Raw genomic sequence first — 17,870 nt, 5'->3', positions numbered from 1 at the left:
GTAGTTGTTCCATCAGGTCTGTGGGCTCGTCAGGGAGTGTACTCAGCCGGAGGCTGGTGGACGAGGGCCATTCCTCCTCCAGGACGGGTGGGGCAGTCCTTCCGGGAGATCTTGTATCCTCGGGGAATGGCGATGGCGATGTCCGGTCCTGAGGTGGTGTTGGTCCAGTTATCGATGAAGAATGCCATGTCCTGGGTGGTGCTGTCGAGGAGGTCCCAGATTTTGGTGGCGTGTTTGTGGAGGGATTGGACATTGAGGAGGGTGCATTTCAGGGTCTTCGGTTTGGTTATGTTCTTGCAGGCAGGTTGTGCTGGGTCCGTGGTCCTGGTGGGACTGCAGGTGTGCCGGCAGTGGTGACAGCTGAAGGATTCATGGGTGTCTGCTGGTGATGCTAGCTTGCAGTTGTTGTTGCAGCCTACGTTGAGTATGTGGAGTGCCACTGGCACTCCACAAACTGACTAAGCCTGAGACTGACTAAGCCTGAAGCACTGACTAGACCTTAAGGTAGAAATCTTTACTGGGCTTGACACCAAGCAGCTTCTCATTGATCATAATGGCTTCCTGTGTGAGAACTGCGGGCTTTTTCCTACCTTTATTTATGACTTCACTGTGACCTTATATATTTGAAAACAACAAGGACACCCAAGAAAGTCGGCAAGAGACGTTGGGAGTAGATTATTTTTAAACAACAGTGGTCCCTTACAAGCACAGGAATACAATCTAATAAATATAGTCACAGTTGTTTCTATATTGTTATGATGTGTCCAGCCGGACAGAGGTCTAATATTTACTCAGTTAGTAGTATCAACAATTTCAACAGCAATTTACAAGGTGGGGCACAAGCCTGTACCCTACTTAGCATTCATGAAATGTACAGTTGGGAAACGTAAAACACAAAGGGCTTTTTAGGCAAAAGCTTAAGGTTCTGTTATTCGTAGAGTTTCAATTGTCACGCAGAACATCAATACACCTTTACATATAAAGTGACATCAAGGATCATAAATGTATAAGGTGCGCAATTTTGTGGACGGCGTTTCAATCCAACTAAACCAATATGTGGATCATCATCAGGACATGTAATAAATGCCTAATAAATGCAAGCCTCATTTACCGTGACCGAGCCAGAAGGCGGACATGGCTCTGGAAGCGGATGAGTGTATTCAATATGTGAAGAACGAAGACCCGGTCGGGGTCCTCACAGAAGCGTCAAGCCGATAAGGGCAATGTGGGTGATCGCTTTGTTTAGAGTAAAATTGCCGCGAGCATCAAGCAGGGTCGTGCATTCACGACCCTGCTTGATACTCGCGGCAATTTAGCATGTCAATTCTGCTCAGAAGTCACTTTGATCATCAGTTAAGACTTGTCTTTTCGTTTTCAAACTTTAAAATTTGTATTATTTTCCAAATTCGTCACTAAGCTGATCAATTAATGCTAATTCTTTTTCCATTTCTCTGCTCCTTTTTCTATTAATGCAGTATCTACAGTCTTTGAATAATTTAAATAGGAAAAGTAAACAAAGCTCCATAATTAGTATTGGCGTCAAAATAGCTTTCGGAATTCCTCCCCCTGCAGTTGCGAACCTGTTTCTGATTGTGTGTATTCCCTTTCAAAAGTCTTATAAATTAGTAGAGGTTTTTAACTCTTCTAAGTCAGGCTTCAGATCTGAAATATTGTTTGCAAATGTATGCATTGATTTGCTCTTGTCAGGTATGTATGAGCAGCAAGGCTGAGTTTTCAGCATTCAGCTGACTCCTCCTTTGTCTGCGAGGTAAATGTCTAATGCTAAGTGATTTTGGAAAACCATGGATCTGAATGCTACAAACTCAGTGTTCACAACAATAAAGCTACATAAGTACTAGTTGCCTGCTTGTCAACAGCTGTTGACAGTTGGCAGTTCTCTAATCTTCTCGTCAGTCAGAATTACTCCTATAGGCGGAATGATTGCAGCAAAATTATCTCCCACTAACTGGTTTCCATTTTCTGTACTACAAGTGTGTCTGTGTGCTGGTGACAATGTTAATGCATCTATACAGTAGTTCCCACTATTCTATATAGGATATGCACGTTTAGACAACATAAACTAAGGGATAGGTGTCCAGACTGATTCGAGACACCCCCAAAGGATATGTTAGTCTGTAGACCAGCTAGCTCACAGTGCCACTATAAGCACCACAATCTTATCAAGAAGTGAATAGTTTCTGGTACCTATCGGACATGACAACCCTGACCCCTCATAGGATCATGTACAGTACTTTTTGCTCAGTCACTCGTGCTCACTATACAGAATAAATGGTGTGGATGTTTTCAATAAGTATTTATTGAACCAGTGTCATTCTAGTATAAAATATGTGTTCTGGAACAATCATTAGACAGAAACATATTGACAGGATCACAAGCACCAACAGAGTAAATACAAGGTAGAATCCTACCTAAGATGCAAACCCTAGCGAAATGCACCACAGTAGCGGCCTGTGGAGAGAGTTCCCTGGGGCGGGGGAGGAGCAGGGTGGGGAGTAGTAAACCCCGGAATATGGATTAGCGGAGGTAAGTAATAATTTAAATAAACAAAGTGAATTTTGTTGCGCGTACTGCATCGCAAAAGCAATGTAGCGCACGCAACAAAATTTGTTTTATTTATTTAAAAGTTGACTTACCTCCGTTCATCCATATTCCGGTGTTTACTACCCCCCATTCTGCCCCTCCTCTGCCCCCATCACTGCCCCACGGAACTCCCTCCTCTGGCCCCTACTGGGTGTAGAGCCAAGAATCCCCCTAAGAAACAGCCAACCCCACTACCAATTGGGAGAGAATGAATGACCCAATATTAGTCTCGAGTTGGACACCTTGCAAAGGATGTCAGACTGCTGCATGCTGGAGTGTGTGCATGTAGGGACTTTAGCATCTGGTGTCAGCATGGAAGCTTCTCTTCTAGTTTGCTCAGCGAAGTTGTTGTACTTACTAAAAGGTACCCTCAGGGGTTCTACCTAGATGTGTCATGGTACTGTGGGCCTGTCAGCCAAGGATGACAATAGTGAAGACTTTTTTACAGAGTTTATGCAGACAATGGTAATCCTGCTGTGATACTAAGACTCCTCATGCATAATAAATTAGGCTAGTTTTTGAAGAAAACCACACAACATTTATTCAGCACCTAAATCGGTAAAAGGTCAGCACCAGAGGCATTGTGTAGAGCAAGGTAGGAAAAATGTAGGCAAATGATTGCGCATCTACCTAGGCCTATGTTGGGGTACATTGGGGCTCATAACACCCACACCTCACCCTACTGTTTGACAAAATTAACGAATGCTAAAATATGCCTGTTTAAAATGGATAAAAGACATTGCTAAAACTATGAGTATTAAAACATCTAAAAACTTGGTATGTGTTAATAAACAATGCAAAAGTTAAAAAAGCTCTTCAAGTCCAAGTCAATATACTGTTAGACCAACTGAGCATGCCAAAAGCCATAGTGCTCAGACAGAGCAAAAGAGAAAAAATAAACAAAAATTATGTTGTAGATTCCAGTCTGGGTTGTTTTGGAAAAACGCTGAATTGTTCCCATAACACAGAGAGCCAAATGTTTATGTGTCCTGTGTGTGAGATGCAACATCACTGCTGCTTGCCTTCACAGATGACGGTCCCTGTAACACCTCTTGGAACAGGTCAATGGGGCAAGGGTGATCTTCTCTAGTCCAATCGACACCTGTGAGCCTGTTGTAGAGCCGGTATCCTTTCCGATACAAGCCGAAGCATCCCGTGGTGGCTCTAAGAATGCAGACATCAGCTTTGGAATATGCTGAAGACACTGCACTATGTGGGATTTTATTGGGTCCAGCAGTACATCCACGTCCGGAGGAGCAACCGATGGAAGTGTTAGACAAGTGACCAACATGCATTGGTATCCGCAGAATAGGCAACGGAGCACAGGCAAGACTGATCTGAAAAACAGGAACCAATACTCTATAGCTCCAGCAGCAGAGATGTTCCCATATGGAGTACTATGCATTCACAGCAACATCGCACTAGGAGTGCTTTTTTCATCTCTTTAGATGCTAGGATGTCCATTGCGTCACAGGAAAATTAAAACCAAGATACCCACTACAAGTAGTAAGACCAGCGGAGCTCTCCAAAAACGCTTCCTAATTCGGAGTGTGTAAATGATGGAATAACTCCAAAGATGGGCTCAAAGGTGCTCAATAGCCCTAAACCTATGCTCTTAAATAGGTGTACTATCCCACTCCAATCAGACATGTTAAAGATACAATATACTATTTCTCCTAAATGGTGCGGGATGTGCATTCGGGCTAGTGCCTGTATCACAGCTGAAGACCTTGCAACCTGGAGATCAAAAGTCTCTTAGGATGAGAATAAGGCCATATCCTTTTGTAAAAGCATGGCTTTCAATCTGCTCAGAGAACCATACCGTAAAAGGGAAACATTCAATGAAGATCATAGCGGCGCATCTCTGACTGTTTGGGTTAGTGGAAATAATACTCGCATACAACAAGTAACCCTGTGAACTTACTGTGACTAGATATGCGATGTCTGGCAGCATCCCACTACAACCTTGATCATTCAACATCAAATACCTCCCATTCAATAGCAGTTTTAGCACTGGATGAATCATGGCAGCTGGGGACCCTTTCAAGTGACATAATAGGTTTGCAACCGAAGCATTACAAGCTCCATGAAGCATAATATCCTGGCAAGTTAGAGACCCACATAATGAATTCTCACAGTCTGAACTGCTGTGAAAGACTTCAATGTCCCCATTCCAGCATCTAAATCTGTATGGTAATTCCCAAAATTCATGTATGTAGTCCCTACCCAACGCTTTATACCTGTCTACTTGGTGACACTGTAGCAATAGGAATGTCAACCTTGGACCTGAGGATCTGGGTTCGAGTCTCGGTAATGACGCCAAACATCCTGTGATCCTGGGCGAATCATTTAATCTCTCCGTACCTAAAAAAATGAATGTGTGTCCTCATGTAACGTAACTGGTGCTATGTAAAGCACACTGATACCTGGTTCGGGTCAAGTTCGCACTATATAAAAACTCTGCAAAAAAAAAACATTCTGTGAACGGTGACTCAGCCACGGGAAAAAGAAATTGGTCCAATTTTTCAATGTGCAGCATTGTATATTTTGCATCTCTACCTGCTGTTGTTGTGTGTCTTTTTGTTAGATTTTATGCAGAATACAGTGACGTACTATTGATATACTGCCAGGGCACATGACCAGAGAGCAATGAGTATAGCGTCCAGCTTTAAAATAGAATGGACCCCAATTGCGATTGCCCATCCTGAAGAATAGAAAAATCCTGTTCTAATATATCTATTGCAGAAGACACACTGTTGCCTAGTGAATAAATGCTGGATGTTAGTGTAGTCATACCATTGTCGACCACTGCCGAAGCCTTTTCTAGATTATTTCTTTCAATCTCACGCAATCTCTCAGCAGCCTCCTGTTGCGAGAATTTCCATACTCCATTTTAAATAGCATATAAAAAGCATTTCTGACCTGGTTTCTGGGGACCTACAAAAAATCCCTAAGATCCATATTATCTGATAGTAAGGACAAGTGTTGTTTCAATTGGGACAATGTTTAGGTTTTTAGCCACTCTAGGCATAACTACCCAACACCATAGGCTGTCACCACCCGGAGTGTTCTCGTTTTACATAGTGTTGTTTCAACATATGGATACTAAACCCTTCATTGGTATCCCTGAATCTTGACTGACACCAATTTCTGTTGATAGGCCAATCTAACCATCCCTTCCAATTGGATCTGATGAATTGTGTGAACTATCATGTAGATTGTCATTCAGTGTGTGTTAGAACCGGCTGTCTCTAGTTGGCAGAGGTATACACTTCTGACAAGTAGGGACAGACCTTTTCTAGTCAGGGCAAGGGGATAACACCCTTCGATAACCCCTGCTCACCCCCTTGGTAGCTTGGCAGAGCAGAACAGGCTTATCTCAGAGGCTGTGTGTTAAGCATTTATGACCACATACAGTAATAAAGTGAATACACTACAAATGGACACGACACAGTAGTATTATAAAAATAAGTATTTTTATATAAGGCTTAGCACAAGACCAGATAACGACAAAATGTACACAATCTTAATAAATACGCTGGGAAGGGGGAAAAATAGTTCAAGGTAATTTCTTCTTTAGCACAAAGTCTTTAGTATCAAAGCAAATCTTCTTCTTGGAAATACAGTTCTTAGCAACAGGGTAACTCACGCGGGAGCTACACGACGTCGAGGTAAAGTTAATCCAACGGTTCGGCGTCGACCACGAGGAGCGCTACGCCGAGCCCGGAGTCACACGGACCCCCAACAACACAGTACCTTTGGTTAATGAAGCACACGATGATCAGCGTCGTCGGCGATGATGCGGTTGCACAGAGTGAGCAGCGCTCACGGCGTCGAGAGGGCACGAGGCGATGCGATCAGCAGCGGTGCAGACACGAGGTCCCTTGGAGCTGGAGCCGTACTCACTACTCACTGGCATTGCTGCTGGCGTCGATCGGGCCCGGCGGCCAGTCGTCGAGGAAGCGGGACACTGGAGCCGTTACTCACTATGTCGAGCTGGATTCGGCGACGTCCGTCGGCGTCGAGATTGCTGGTTCTTTCAGAGGTGCCGGATTCACAGGTTCCAGCAAATAGCACTTTAAGCAGATGAAGTCCTTTAGCCCTGTGACTTCAGCAGGAGACTGGCACTCTTCCAGTCCTTGGAGATTTTCTTAGCAAGCGTGAGAGTACACACACAGTTCCTCTCTCCTGGTTCCTTGGCAAAAATAAAGAAGCACTGCAGGATTCCCCCCAGCAAACAGCACACTGGCAGAAGGGGTAGGCAAGTCCTCAGATCAGCAGGCCTCTTGTCCTTGGTTACAGGGTTCCTTGTCAGAAGTGATCTAAATTCTTGGTTCAGGGGTCCTTCTCTTATACCCCTTTTTGGCTTTGATCCCTTTGTCCATGCAGGGGAATTTCCCAACATCCTGGGTCTGTTGTGGGTGGAGCCAGGCAGAAACACCTGGCCTATTCATTGCGCAGGGCTGGGTCCTCAGACGCCCAGCAGGAGGTGGAGCCAGCATTGACACTGGCAGGAGCAGATCTATCGGCCTCCTGGCAGGGGGTGGGGCTAGGATCGTCCATGGCAGGCACAGAGCCACCAGTCGCTTGGCAGGAGGTGGAGCCAGCATTGTACCAGGCAGGGCAGGCTATCAACAACTACTCTCCCCCTACTCTCAACGCAAATGTCCCACTCATCCCACACTGACTCATCCAGACCTCTGGAGCCACCCAGCTCGCACACACGCAAGACCAGCAGAAACCAGAAATGGTTAGACAAGAAAATAGACACTTTCTAAAAGTGCTATTTTCGAACCCAGAGTCCAAAAACCATCCACACCAACGGATGCGTAATTAAACCCCGAGTTCAGGGATACCAAACTCGACATTGCACCATGCTCCCCGAGCCAGCTAGGATCATAGCATTAATAATCCCGGCGGCCCATTCTAACTAATGGAGAGCAGGCTACCTCGCAATAGTGAAGAACGAAGATGGCGGTAATTCACTATTTAGGACATGCCAACTTGGTCAGGCGGGTCCTACCTTATACTTACAATGCACCCTGCCCGTGGGCCTACCATAGGGGTGACTAACATGAAGTCAAGGGAAGGTTTGAGGGGCTGGCAAGTAGGTATACTTGCGCAGCCTGCGTGACAGCACTAGGCTGCACGTGGGTCTCGCAATGACCGACCCGTAGACATTCTTTTACGAGGCCGCTCCTGTGGGTGGCACAACACGTGCTGCAAGCTCACGAGCGGCATTTGTATTTACAAGCCCCGGCACTCCGGGTGCACTAGACTAGGGACTGACAGTAAACCAAATAAGCCAAACATGGATACAATAGGTACATCAATTTAACATAGGGAGCACTTGCGGTGTGGCACTGATCAGCAGTGGCACGGCGCCCAAAGCATATACCAGCAAAACATCGAAAAACAGTGGAGGCAAACAGAAAAAATGGAGGAGAGACTCAAGGCAATGATGTCAGGTCTAACACGTGTCCCCTCCAGCTGAAATGTGGGGAGAACTACCCTTCCCCTGGGGAGTTCTCATCACTAAGGCGGAAAAATCTGGACAGACCATCAGCATTGGCGTGATCTGTACCAGGGCGGTGTTCCACCGTAAAGTCCATCCCCTGTAGAGAAATGGACCACCTCAACAGTTTTGGATTCTCACCCCTCATCTGCATCAACCATCTGAGGGGCCTGTGGTCTGTCTGAACCCGGAAGTGAGACCCAAACAGGTAGGGTCTTAGCTTCTTCAGCGCCCACACCACAGCAAATGCTTCTCGCTCTATCGCACTCCACTTCTGTTCCCTGGGAAGTAACCTCCTGCTGATGAAGGCTACAGGTAAGTCTCGGCCCTCTTCATTCACCTGAGCTAGAACAGCCCCCACGCCATGCTCTGAAGCGTCCGTCTGGACAACAAATTCTTTAGAAAAGTCGGGTGCTTGGAGTATAGGTGCTGTGCACATTGCAGCTTTCAGGGTGTCAAAGGCCGTCTGACAGGCGTCAATCCAGATCACATTTCGTGGCTGCTTCCTGGAAGTCAGCAAAGTCAAGGGGTGCACAATGTTACCATAATCCTTGACAAACCTCCTGTAGTAACCCGTGAGTCCTAAGAAGGCTCTCACCTGAGTTTGGGTTTTGGGCGACGCCCAAGCCAGGATGGTATCGATCTTGGGTTGCAGGGGGGCAACCTTGCCGCTCCCTACTTGGTGCCCCAAGTACACCACAGAACCCTGCCCAATCTGGCACTTACTGGCTTTGATTGTGAGGCCTGCTCTGCGCAGGGCCAACAATACTTCCTGGAGGTGGCGCAAGTGTTCCTCCCAGCTGTCGCTGAACACTGCGATGTCGTCCAGGTAGGCGGCACTGAAATCCTCCAGTCCAGCCAAGACCTGGTTGACCAACCTCTGGAAGGTGGCAGGGGCATTCTTCATCCCAAAGGGCATCACCCGGAACTGGTATAGCCCATCTGGTGTGGAGAATGCTGACCTCTCCTTTGCCCCATCAGTCAAGGCGATCTGCCAGTATCCAGACGTCAAATCAAACGTACTAAGGTACCGGGCAGCCCCCAACCGATCTATGAGCTCATCAGCTCTGGGGATGGGGTGCGCGTCAGTCTTCGTGACCGAATTGAGTCCTCGGTAATCCACGCAGAACCGGAGTTCCGGTGAAGCACCAGCCTTCGGGACCAAGACCACTGGGCTGGCCCAAGGACTGCTAGAGGACTCAACCACCCCTAATTCAAACATTTTGGAGACCTCCTCCTTAATGTATGCTCGAACCTTGTCAGTCACCCTGTAAGCTTTGTGCTTCACAGGAGGGCTGTCTCCGGTGTCAACGTCATGGACGCACCAATGAGTGACACCCGGAACCAAGGAAAACAGATCCGGGAATTGTCCCAACAGGTGGCGACAATCCTGTTTCTGCTCAAGGGTCAGTGTGTCAGAGAGGACCACACCATCCACTGACCCGTCTTGCTCTTTAGCACACAGGAGGTCAGGAAGAGGCTCACTCTCCTCCTCCATTCCAGCATCTGTAGCTAGGAGCATGCCCACTTCGGACCTCTCTAAGTGGGGCTTCAAACGGTTGACATGCAGGACCCGCAAGGGGTTCCTGGGAGATTTCAAGTCCACCAAGTAGGTGACATCGCTCTTCTTCTCCACAACCTTAAATGGTCCAGTCCACCTGTCCTTGAGCACACAAGGTTCCACAGGGGACATGACCCACACTTCCTGACCAGGCTGAAGCTCTACCAGAGTGGCTTTCCGGTCGTACCAACGCTTCATCTCCTCCTGGCTGGCCTCCAGATTTGCCTGAGCAAGTTCTCTGAAGCGCCGAGTCTTGTTCCGAAAGGCCAGCATGTAGCTGTATACATCCTGGGGAGGTTTCCTGGGAGATTGCTCCCAGCCTACCTTGACCAGACTCAAAGGCCCTCTTACCGGGTGACCGTACAACAGCTCAAAGGGGCTGAACCCTAGAGACTTTTGCGGCACCTCGCGGTAAGCAAACAACAGGCATGGCAAGAGGACGTCCCATTTCCGCCTCATTGGTTCTTCAAGACCCATAATCATGCCTTTCAGGGTCCGGTTGAATCTCTCAACCAGCCCGTTTCCTTGAGGGTGGTAAGGAGTGGTGAAATTGTAGGTTATCCCACACTCCTTCCACAGAGACTTCATATAGTTCGAAATGAAGTTGGTGCCCCGGTCTGACACCACCTCTCTGGGGAACCCCATCCGGGAGAAAACACCCATCAGTGCCCGTCCCACCACGGGGGCCGTCACTGTTCGGAGAGGGATGGCTTCCGGGTACCGTGTGGCATGGTCCACCAAGACCAGGATGAACCTGTTGCCCAGGGCTGTCTTGGGGTCCAGGGGCCCAACAATGTCAATACCCACCCGGTCAAAGGGGGTGCGGACTACTGGAAAAGGTTGGAGGGGAGCCTTCTGCTTCCGTCCGCTTTTCCCACTTGCCTGGCAAGTGTGACAAGTCTTGCAATGGATGTCGACATCCCTTCGCATCTGAGGCCAATAAAAATGGGTGACAAGCCTGTCATAGGTCTTGTCCTGCCCCAGATGTCCAGCTAACGGAACGTCATGAGCCAAACCCAGTAGGAAGGCTCTAAAGCGCTGGGGTACCACCAGCACACAGGCTGACCCAGGCTCAGCAGCCTTAGGCTCGCTATACAGGAGGTCGTTCTCCCAGTACACAAAATGTGACCCTGACTGATCACCTGAGGATTGGGCTGAGGCCTGCTGCCTCATGCCCACAAGAGAAGGGCACACTTTCTGTTCCGCTCAGAATTCCTCCCTGGAGGGACCACCATCCTGCTGCCAATGGGTCAGCTCGGGCAGGTCTCCCAGTTCGGCAATTTGTTCCCCTGTGGGCTCCAGGGCATCCCCCTCAGGGTCTACCTCCTCCTGGACCACAGGAAATACGGGGGACGGTTTCCCGCGCCCCCTGCCTCTTCTCTTCACTGCTGGGTCCTGGGCCGTACTTTCAGGCTCCGGGACCCCATCAACACCCTTACTCGCTGTCATCGATCGAGTGGTTGCACACACCCACTCTGGCACGCCCAACATTTTCAAGTGCGCCTCTCTCTCCACCTTAGCCCAAGGGGAGTCTTCCAAATCATTGCCCAGGAGACAATCGACAGGCATGGCGGGCCTCACAGCAACCTGAAGAGTACCTGAAACTCCCCCCCATTCAAAGGAAACCTGAGCTACCTCACACTCTTTCTGGGAGTTGTCGGCAGCTATCACGGGGTAGAATGCGTGGGGAACCACCTGCTCTCTGGACACCAAGTGACACTTGACAGCTGTCACACTCGCTCCGGTGTCTCTGAGAGCTTCCACTCTATGGCCATTAATGGTCACCCACTGCCTATATTTCCTAGTGTTACTAGGCAGAGGGGGTGGAGGGACCATTTGCATGTCTCCTAGCGAGACCAGGGACATTTCTGCGGGACCCCTCCCACCATGGACAACCATCTCCTCCCCTCCCAGGGCTACACTCGCCAACTGACGGGGGGGTGCACTCGGCGGTGCATTCGATTTCTTCATGGGACACTGGGGATCATAATACCGGTGTCCCACCTGCCCACAAGTGTAGCAGGTTAGGGGGCCCCTATGAACAGGTTTACCCGTCGGGCCCCTGGCTTCTTCTCAGGGGGAGGCTGGGAACCTTTCCCTTGGTTCCCTTGGGGATTACTTTGGGGCCCTTTCTGAGACTCCTTCTGTTTACCCTTGTCCCCCCCACTCGTCTGCTGGGGACCCTGCCCACCCTTGGCTGAGTCTCCCACTGGACCCTTGTGGACCCTGGTACTGACCCAGCGGTCCGCCTCCTCAGCAAGTCTTCTAGGGTTAGATATCTTGCTATCAATAAGGTGCTGGCGCAGCTCTGGAAAACAGTTATTAGACAAATGCTCCCAAGCAAACAAATCGTAAAGAGCTTCATAACTTTCCACTTTGCTGCCCTTCACCCAACCATCCATGGCTCTGCAAAAATAAGACACATATTCAACCCACGTCGTACCAGGTAACTTCTTGCATTCTCTAAAAGCTTGTCTGTACTTCTCGGGGGTTAGGCCATACCGCAACATTAAAGCATCTTTCATATGAGCATACAACATCCTATCCACAACAGGCATGTCTAACAGGGTATCTCTCCCCTCATTCACAAAGCGACCCCACAACCCCGCTCCCCAATTCTTCTCAGGGACCTGGTGGGCCAACAATGCTAACTCATATGCTTTAAACCACTGACCAATATCTTCGTTCCTATGATAATCTTTTATCACATCTTTGGGAAAGTAAAACTTACTTTCTGCAGGCCCAGATGGGATGCTGCCACCAGAGGGATTCAATTCTAACTTTTTAGCTTGGATGTCCAACTCCCTCAACTTGGTATCACGCTCCAAAGCTAACTTCTCTCTTTGAAAATCTAACCTTTTGGTCTCCAAATCAGCTTCTCTTCTACCTCTTGCATTTTCTAACTCCAACTGCCCATTTATCTTTAGCCTTGCCATTTCCATGTTGTATGCACGCTCCTTCGCCCTTTCTTCTCGTTCTTCAGGGGAAAGACCTTTGGAGGAAACACTGCTTCAGGGAGAGGACTCCGGCCCATTCGCTGGCGCCTCCTCATCCCCTTCCACTGGCGGTACCACCACCGGATCAGTGGGATCTCTGGACTCCAACCAGGCCTCCAAAGCTTTGCGAAAATCTTCTTTCCTTTCGAGGCCTGTTGTAGGAACTTGAAGCTGCTCGCAAAAGTGTTCCAGCTGCTTTTTCCTGTATTTCTTCATTTTCTTCCTATCAAACTCCTCCGCAACATTAACAACAGGGGTAGTGACTCCGTTGTCATTCATGGTCAAAACTGGCAGTGTTCAAAAAATCAAGCTTCAGAAAAGCGGAGAACCAAAAATGGATCCTTCCCAATTAGATCGTGACCGCGCTATGGTCTGCTTTCACTACGTAGCGTACACTAATCACTGCACATGGGTCATAAATGCAAGGTCCCATTCCCACCGCTGCCACCAATGTTAGAACCGGCTGTCTCTAGTTGGCAGAGGTATACACTTCTGACAAGTAGGGACACACCTTTTCTAGTCAGGGCAAGGGGATCACACCCTTCGATAACCCCTGCTCACCCCCTTGGTAGCTTGGCAGAGCAGAACAGGCTTATCTCAGAGGCTGTGTGTTAAGCATTTATGACCACATACAGTAATAAAGTGAATACACTACAAATGGACACGACACAGTAGTATTATAAAAATAAGTATTTTTATATAAGGCTTAGCACAAGACCAGATAATGACAAAAATGTACACAATCTTAATAAATACGCTGGGAAGGAGGAAAAATAGTTCAAGGTAATTTCTTCTTTAGCACAAAGTCTTTAGTATCAAAGCAAATCTTCTTCTTGGAAATACAGTTCTTAGCAACAGGGTAACTCACACGGGAGCTACACGACGTCGAGGTAAAGTTAATCCAAAGGTTCGGCGTCGACCGCGAGGAGCGCTACGTGGAGCCCGGAGTCACACGGTCCCCCAACAACACAGTACCTTTGGTTAATGAAGCACACGATGATCAGCGTCGTCGTCGATGATGCGGTTGCACAGAGTGAGCAGCGCTCACGGCGTCGAGAGGGCACGAGGTGATGCGATCAGCAGCGGTGCAGACACGAGGTCCCTTGGAGCTGGAGCCGTACTCACTACTCACTGGCGTTGCTGCTGGCGTCGATCGGGCCCGGCGGCCGGTCGTCGAGGAAGCGGGACACTGGAGCCGTTACTCACTATGTCGAGCTGGATTCGGCGACGTCCTTCGGCGTCGAGATTGCTGGTTCTTTCAGAGGTGCCGGATTCACAGGTTCCAGCAAATAGCACTTTAAGCAGATGAAGTCCTTTAGCCCTGTGACTTCAGCAGGAGACTGGCACTCTTCCAGTCCTTGGAGATTTTCTTAGCAAGCGTGAGAGTACACACACAGTTCCTCTCTCCTGGTTCCTTGGCAAAAATAAAGAAGCACTGCAGGATTCCCCCCAGCAAACAGCACACTGGCAGAAGGGGTAGGCAAGTCCTCAGATCAGCAGGCCTCTTGTCCTTGGTTACAGGGTTCCTTGTCATAAGTGATCTAAATTCTTGGTTCAGGGGTCCTTCTCTTATACCCCTTTTTGGCTTTGATCCCTTTGTCCATGCAGGGGAATTTCCCAACATCCCAGGTCTGTTGTGGGTGGCGCAAAGGCAGAAACACCTGGCCTATTCATTGCGCAGGGCTGGGTCCTCAGACGCCCAGCAGGAGGTGGAGCCAGCATTGACACTGGCAGGAGCAGAGCTATCGGCCTCCTGGCAGGGGGTGGGGCTAGGATCGTCCATGGCAGGCACAGAGCCATCAGTCGCTTGGCAGGAGGTGGAGCCAGCATTGTACCAGGCAGGGCAGGCTATCAACAACTACTCTCCCCCTACTCTCAACGCAAATGTCCCACTCATCCCACACTGACTCATCCAGACCTCTGGAGCCACCCAGCTCCTGTCTCACACACACGCAAGACCAGCAGAAACCAGAAATGGTTAGACAAGAAAATAGACACTTTCTAAAAGTGCTATTTTCGAACCCAGAGTCCAAAAACCATCCACACCAACGGATGCGTAATTAAACCCTGAGTTCAGGGATACCAAACTCGACATTGCACCATGCTCCCCGAGCCAGCTAGGATCATAGCATTAATAATCCCGGCGGCCCATTCTAACTAATGGAGAGCAGGCTACCTCGCAATAGTGAAGAACGAAGATGGCGGTAATTCACTATTTAGGACATGCCAACTTGGTCAGGCGGGTCCTACCTTATACTTACAATGCACCCTGCCCGTGGGCCTACCATAGGGGTGACTAACATGAAGTCAAGGGAAGGTTTGAGGGGCTGGCAAGTAGGTATACTTGCGCAGCCTGCGTGACAGCACTAGGCTGCACGTGGGTCTCGCAATGACCGACCCGTAGACATTCTTTTATGAGGCCGCTCCTGTGGGTGGCACAACACGTGCTGCAAGCCCACGAGCAGCATTTGTATTTACAAGCCCCGGCACTCCGGGTGCACTAGACTAGGGACTGACAGTAAACCAAATAAGCCAAACATGGATAATACAATAGGTACATCAATTTAACATAGGGAGCACTTGCCCTGTGGCACTGATCAGCAGTGGCACGGCGCCCAAAGCATATACCAGCAAAACATCGAAAAACAGTGGAGGCAAACAGAAAAAATGGAGGAGAGACTCAAGCCAATGATGTCAGGTCTAACAGTGTGTCCTTACCATCTTGTGTGTAATTTTGCCATTCCTCAAAGTGTGTAGGTGAGGGAATCTGAGGTGTGTTCAAGTCCCTAATCTTGGCTAGTCCAAGACAGTAAGTCTGTTCCACTGTGTTGTTCAGGAAGATAATCTACTGTTGTATGAAATATGTTCTAAATAATGCCTCGGTTTCCTAAACTTGCCAATCTTTAGTCCCCCAGATAGATTTTGGGGATTATTTACAAGCCACTTGTGCCACCCGCACGTCACTTTCCCATGTTAAAAATGACGTAAAAATGGCGCAGGAGGCTTGTAAATAAGCCCCTTTGTGTTTATGGTGTCCCTCCAAAAGTTGAAACCCTGTAAAGACAGCTGGGAAACAAAGGAAGCAGAGTCAATCTGTTTCATATTGGTGAGCATATTTTTCTTTGCAGATGTTGGTGCAACCTTATAATAAGAAGATGTTGGGTCTAAAGTATTAAAACCAGACAAAAAAAACAAACTTCTGTGCAAATGTTTGTGAACTGCTTTTCAGTGGGGTTGGGCAATGTTCCTATTGATGATAAGTGAAATTATTATATGGGATACTCATACAGTTCTTTACTAGAGAATGCAGCAGATTGTTCCAAATCAGACAGCATAGTATTTATAGTTTCAAAGTCCCAATCATCAGAGAAAGTACTGGAGGTGATGATATATTTTGAAGACATTTTACACAGGTGTGGTATTTTTAGACATTCTGTAGGACCATATACATCATATGCAACCCTATTCCAAACTATTCCTTCAGGAACCGGAACTGCTGTAATGTTCACAAAGGACAGATCTCTTTGTTCTTGATGAGATGATGGATGTGGTTTCAGGAATACGACATGCTGATTCACAGACTTATGAACCTGGGAGTATCAGGCTGTGCCATCGCCTGGTTAAGATCATTCTTAGCTGACAGCTCTTTCCAGGTCTTTGAAGGCGTCGTTGTCTCCACTCGCATGCCCCTCAGCTGTGGTGTGCCTCAGGGCTCCTCCATGAGCCCCATACTGTTCAATATTTATATGAACCCCCTGGCAGAGACTGTCCGCCCATTCGGAATAGAAATCATCACCTACACTGATGATGCTAAGCTTGTGGTGACCTTAAACCACCCTGAGAAGATGCCAAGCAACCTAAGAAGTTGCCTAGAGGAGGTTGCCAACTTGATGGAACTCTCCTGCTTAAAGCTCAATGGGGACAAAAATGAGATTTGTCCCGCCCCAGTACTCAAAAACCAGATCAAAAGCCTTGGCTTCTGGCTGGACCACTCCCTTAGTTTTAATAATCAAGCTGCAAAACTCTTGGCCACTTGCTACGGAATGCTGACGATGCTATGTAAAATACTTCCCCTTTTCCCATTTCAGGCTAGAAAAATCATGGTCCAAGTCTTATTCTATAGCGCCTAGATTGTGGGAACACTCTATATCTAGGGGCGCCTCAATCCACCACCTGTAAGCTCCAGATAACTCAAAACTGTCCAGCCTGCACCCTTCTCCAGACCCCTCATCGACAATCAGCAAACCTCGCACTAAGGAGCCTTCACTGGCAGCCGGTCAGGGAGAGAATCAACTTCAAAGCCTTGTGCTTTGCCCACAAGGCCTTCTGGAAGAGTGGTCCGGCAGTCAGCCAATCGATGATAACCCCTTTTCAACCTAATAGACTGCTCCGATCAGCATCCTCCTTCCTCGCCCTACACCCTAAAATACAGAGAGCAAGATGCCGCGGACGTTCCTTTTCCTATAATTCGGCCAAGCTATTGACCGCCCTCCCACCACGCATGCTGTCGGAGCCCAATCTCCTATGCTTTTGCAAACTTTCTAAAACCCTGCTTTTTATTTACTGCCCCTAAACCACCAAATTCTTCTCTTCTGTTCGCGTTCGTCTGCAGCGCTGGGATGCCTCAGGGTAGCTATTGCGCTGTATAAATGCTTTTTCATTTCATTCATTTCATATGTTGTACTGCGGAGCATTCTGGGAGATAGTGTCCATTCATGAGCAAGAGAAAGACAGTCACTAGACTAGGAAAAGTAGACCAATTGCAATCCAGACCTGTAGCCATGGAGTAACAAAGTAAGTCTTTTTCAGCCAAAGTTAGAGATCAGATATTTTTTCTTTGTCAGAAACAGAAGCTGGCGGCGACTCAGGTTCACTCGGATCCAGAGAAAAGGTATCAAAGACAATGAAGTAGCCAGATGCTATTCGATCTATCTTTGGTAGCTCAGCAGGTTTTGTAGAACTGGCAGATGACTCATAATGAGACATGTTCAAATAGATGTCGGTATTAGGCCGAATTGAGATCTGTGTTTCATTTGTATTTTGTTGCTGTTCAATTTCAACTGGCACAAGTTCCATTTCATTTTTGGTAACTGTTATTTCGTAGAGTAGAATCCTCAAACATTATTAATCTTTCTATCTGAACTTCCTGTAAGGTAGTGAGAGTAGATCGACGCCTAGCCGGGAGCCCACACGGCCT

This window comes from Lissotriton vulgaris, chromosome 9 (genome assembly GCF_964263255.1).
Source record: "Lissotriton vulgaris chromosome 9, aLisVul1.2, whole genome shotgun sequence".
Classification (NCBI taxonomy): Eukaryota; Metazoa; Chordata; class Amphibia; order Caudata; family Salamandridae; genus Lissotriton; species Lissotriton vulgaris.
The sequence above is the reverse complement of the archived record's forward strand: the minus strand, read 5'-3'. Positions refer to the sequence as shown.